Below are 5,436 nucleotides of genomic sequence, written 5' to 3'. Positions count from 1 at the left end.
AGGAAGAAATTTACTTTGACTGTATTTAGAATACATAACAGAAAACTAAAAAAAGAAGTAAAAGTGTATAAAATGATTAGAAAATGAAAACTACTGTGTTCCCTATTTAATGGTCTTGTTTAGAAAGCATGGCATCAGAGAACCTATCTCAAGGTTCAGCAGACGCCGTCTCCATCAGCCCAGCAGCAGCCTCATCTTCCCCATGGCCCTTGTGCTCTCTCTACTGATGGCCCTGGTGCTGCTCAGCTATGGCCCTGGAGGATCCCTGGGCTGTGACCTGTCTCAGAACCACGTGCTGGCTGGCACTGAGAAGACCCTCACTCTCCTGCACCAAATGAGGAGGCTCTCCCCTCGCTTCTGTCTGCAGGACAGAAAAGACTTTGCTTTTCCCCAGGAGATGGTGGAGGGCGGCCAGCTCCAGGATGCCCAGGCCATCTCTGTGCTTCACAAGATGCTCCAGCAGAGCTTCAACCTCTTCGACACAAAGCGCTCCTCTGCTGCCTGGGACACCACCTTCCTGCAGCAGCTCCGCACTGGACTGCTTGAGCAGCTGGCCGATCTGGACGACTGCCAGTGGCAGGTGATGGGAGAGGAAGACTCTGCCCTGGGAAGGACGGACCCCACACAGGCCGTGACAACATACTTCCAGGGAATCCACGTCTACCTCAAAGAGAAGGAATACAGCGACTGTGCCTGGGAAATCGTCAGAATGGATATAAGGAGAGCCTTCTCTCTCATCATCAACCAGCTTGCAGGAAAGGTTAAGAATGTAGGATGGAGACTGATCTGACCTTGACATGACTCTCACTGACTAAGATGCCATGTCACCCTTGTATACTCACCTGGGGTCATTTCAGAAGACTCTGAATTCTGCTTCAGCCACCAAATTTATTGAATTAACTCAGCCAATACTTGTCAGTGATAATAAGCAAGTAGATATCAATGTATTCAAGTGCAGGGGTATCAGTTCATAAGCGATGACTGCCCTGATGTTATTTATTTATTCTTTATTTAGTTCATGTAATATTTTATCTCATCATATTTATATTTTCATATAAAAGACGTGTATGTTTACATTGTATTAAAATTTAGAAAATATATTTCCCTCTTTCATTAAAATTGTTATTTGCTTTGTTTATTAAATAGTTATCAAGATAAATTTCTTGAGTTTTTAATTTGAAAACAGAAATCCTTATGTTGCCTACATACACCTATCATAAAATAGTATTTGTTCCCTTTATACTGTGGAACAGTTCTATCATTTTCTAGGAAATGTTTGTCAAAAGGTGGAATTCTGAGAATTTTCTGTGGGTGTGGTTGTTAGGACTCTTTTCCTTCAGGTAGCCTTGGTTGAGGAACTAAGATCCTATAAGCTGTGGAGGGTGCCAAATAGAAAAAAGAAGAAGGGAAATTATGAAATTGTAGAAAATGGTTAATCTTGATGTCATAGGCATCACTAATTTATACCCACTCATTACCGAATGGTTGATATAAGTATATGAGGGATGCAGTCTCCTCCTCCTGGAAAGCATACGGTTTTCACAGGCCTCTCCTGATTCCTACTACTCTGTCTCCCACCTTCTCCTCAGTCCTGCCTGACTGAGCAGTTTACGCCCTTACATAGTACCTTCACTGCCTCCAACACAGGAGCTCTGTTCTGTTTTGGTTTCTAGCTGCACGGTGTAGTCAGAGTGGAAGCCACAGGAAGAGAGCCCAAGTGAGAGGAGTTCTAGAAATGTCAAAACCTCTGGCTCCCAGCTCTGCTATTTACCCACAGTGTGACCCTGAAACATATCACAAACACTACAGGTCAGTTTCCTCATCTTTAATATGGCGACAATAAGAGTGGTTTTCATATAATTACTGTTTGGATTCAATGACGGCATATATCACAAGAGGCATCAAACGCTCCTGGCAGAAATCATCAGGACTGTGAGGATCACAGAGTGACTGCCCTCAGGGAGGAGACAGGACAGCTGGCCTGAGACAGTGACTGGAAGTTGACACTGGAAAGGTGCTAGGGCCCTGGCAAAGGTGTTTTCTTTTCAGCTTGGGTGCTAGTTCCAAAGTGCTTTCAGTGTGAGAACTTTCCTTTGCTGTATGCTGAAGAGCATTCCAAGTTTGGGGTTTCATACTTCTAAAAGCATTCTTATGAGTTCATAAAAAACTCTTTGAGAAAGATGAATTAGTCAAAAATGTTTGATCTCACATAGGTACGATAACAGGGAAAGAATAGAGATTGCGGATCAGTGCAGATAATCAAAGACAATCAGAGACAGCAAAGAAACAGCAGGGGCTGTGAAGTGTATGTTTCTGATCTCCAGTTCTGGGCTGTCCGAGGTTCAATCCTACTTCTCATTTCCATAGAATCCCTTGTCCATACTTGCTGGCAATGTCACCTCCTGGAGCCTCTGTTTTGCTACTGAAGGAACAAAACCCAACAAGTGGTTCAGAAGCCAGTTTTACCTCTTCGCATACTAAAGAAGTGAGAAACATTACTAATGAATGAAGTGCTTGATTTTCGGCAACCTCCAAGGGGCTTAGACCAAGGGCCACCTTCCAGGATTGCTGCTGCTAGTACCCTTGTCCCCAGGGCAAGCCACTTCTGAACCACACTTCCATAGGAGACTCCAACTTTAGGACCTAGGTCTGGTTCAGTCTCCTGTGGGGTCACTGCTCCATTCCCCTGAGTCTTGGTGCATGCAAGACTTTGTCTGGCCCCTGCAAGGAGAGTCTCTCCCACATTCCTGTGGAAGTCCTGGAATCAAATCCTACTGGCCTTCAGAGTCAGATTCCCTGGGGATTCCCAGTCACTTTGCAGGCTTGGAAGCATGCCATGAGCTTCAGAACCTTCACACCAGTGGGAGAACTTTTTTAGTATTACTGTTTTCCGGTTTGTTGGTTTCCCATCTGACAGGTATGGGATTTATTTTTATTGTGCTTGAGCACCTCCTACATCTCATTGTAGTTTCTTCTTTGTGTTTGGACCTGGGGCATCCTTTTCTAGTGGGCTCCAGGGTCCTCCTCTGAATGGTTGTTCATCAGCTAGTTGCGAATTCGTTGCTCTTGCGTGAGGAGATATGTGCATGTCCTTCTACTCTGCCATCTTGAACCAGAAGCTAAGCCAAAACTTTGATATTTGACCATTTGCAATATGCTGAACTATCTCATGCGCAACCACCATATCTTTTATTCACCACCATGGAAATACGTGTGGCTGAATTTTGAACAGGAGGTTCATTACTGGAAATACATATGTTGTCTGTCTTGAAATAGTACGAATTTCTTTGTTTTTTCCTTATGTCCTTTTTAAAAATTAATTAATTAATTAATTTTACTTTACAGCATTGTATTGGTTTTGCCACACATTGACTTGAATCTGCCATGAGTGTACATGTGTTCCCCATCCTGAACTGCCCTCCCACCTACCTCCCTATCCCATCCCTCTGGGTCATCCCAGTGCACCAGCCCCAAGCATCCTGTCTCATGCATCAAACCTGGACTGGTAATTCATTTCACATATGATAATTTACATGTTTCAGTGCCATTTTTCCATATCATGCCACCCTCTCCCTTTCCCACAGAGTCTAAAAGACCATTCAATAAATCTGTGTTTCTTTTGCTGTCTCACATAAAGGGTTATCGTTACCATCTTCCTAAATTCCATATATATGCTTTAGTATACTGTACTGTGTTTTTTATTCTGGCTTACTTCACTCTGTATAATAGGCTCCAGTTTTATCCACTTCATTAGAACTGATTCAAATTTATTCTTTTTAATGGCTGAGTAATATTCCATTGTGTATATGTACCACAGCTTTCTTATCCATTCATCTGTTGATGGGCATCTAGGTTGCTTCCATGTCCTGGCTATTATGAACAGTGCTGCGATGAACATTGGGGTACACGTGTCTCTTTCAGTTCTGGTTTCCTCAGTGTGTATGCCCAGCAGTGGGATTGCTGGGTCGTATGGCAGTTCTATTTCCAGTTTTTGAAGGAATCTCCACACTGTTCTCCATAGTGGCTGCACTAGTTTGCATTCTCACCAACAATTTAAGAGTGTTCCCTTTTCTCCACACCCTCTCCAGCATTTATTGCTTGTAGACTTTTGGATAGCATCCATTCTAACTGGCATGTAATGGTACCTCATTGTGGTTTTGATTTGCATTTCTCTGATAATGAGTGATGTTGAGCATCTTTTCATGTGTTTGTTAGCTATCTGTATGTCTTCCTTGGAGAAATGTCTGTTTAATTGTTTGGCCCACTTTTTGATTGGGTCTTTCATTTCTCTGGAATTGAGGTGCAGGAGTTGCGTGTTTCTTTTTGAGATTAATTCTTTGTCAGTTGCTCTATTTGCTATTATTATCTCTCACTCTGAAGGCTGTCTTTTCACCTTGCTTATAGTTTCCTTTGTTATGCAGAAACTTTTAATTTTAATAAGGTCCCATTTGTTTATTTTTGCTTTTATTTCCAATATTCTGGGAGGTGGGTCATAGAGGATCCTGCTGTGGTTTATGCTGGAGAGTGTTTTGCCTATGTTTTCCTCTAGGAGTTTCATAGTGTCTGGTCTTACACTTAGATCTCTAATCCATTTTGAGTTTATTTTTGTGTATGGTGTTAGTGTTCTAGTTTCATTCTTTTACAAGTGGTTGACCAGTTTTCCTAGCACCACTTGTTAAAGAGATTGTCTTCTCTCCATTGTCTATTCTTGCCTCCTTTGTCAAACATAAGTTGTCCATAGGTGTGCGGACTTATCTCTGGACTTTCTATTTTGTTCCATTGATCTATATTTCTGTCTTTGTGCCAGTACCACACTGTCTTGCTGACTGTGGTTTTGTAGTCGAGACTGAAGTCAGGCAGGTTGATTCCTCCAGTTCCATTCTTCTTTCTCAAGATTGCTTTGGCTCTTCGAGGGTTTTTGTATTCCCATACAAATTGTGAAATTATTTGTTCTAGTTCTCTGAAAAATACCATTGGTAGCTTGATAGGGATTGCATTGAATCTATAGATTGCTGTAGGTGGTATATTCATTTTCACTATATTGCTTCTTCCAATTGATGAACATGGTATATTTCTCCATCTATTTGTGTCCTCTTTGATTTCTATCATCAGTGGTTTATAGTTTTCTATATATAGGTCTTTTGTTTCTTTAGGTAGATTTATTCCTAAGTATTTTATTCTTTCTGTTGCAAAGGTGAATGAAATTGTATCCTTAATTTGTCTTTCTGTTTTCTCATTGTTAGTGTATAGGAATGCAAGGGATTTCTGTGTGTTAATTTTATATCCTGCAACTTTACTGTATTCTTTGATTAGCTCTAGTAATTTTCTGGTGGAGTCTTTAGGGTTTTCATTGTAGAGGATCATGTCATCTGCAAACAGTGAGAGTTTTACTTCTTCTTTTCCAATATGGATTCCTTTTGTTTCTTTTTCTGCTCT

The 5,436-nt window shown here is 41.4% G+C and overlaps 1 pseudogene; it reads left to right on the top strand.

Moving 5' to 3' along the window:
• Positions 1-202: 202 nt before the first annotated feature.
• Positions 203-785, top strand: LOC133048860 (interferon omega-1-like; annotated as a pseudogene).
• Positions 786-5,436: the final 4,651 nt, after the last annotated feature.

The sequence above is a fragment of the Dama dama genome, chromosome 29, assembly GCF_033118175.1.
Source record: "Dama dama isolate Ldn47 chromosome 29, ASM3311817v1, whole genome shotgun sequence".
In the NCBI taxonomy this organism is placed as follows: Eukaryota; Metazoa; Chordata; class Mammalia; order Artiodactyla; family Cervidae; genus Dama; species Dama dama.
This window is presented reverse-complemented; position numbering and strand designations above follow the sequence as displayed.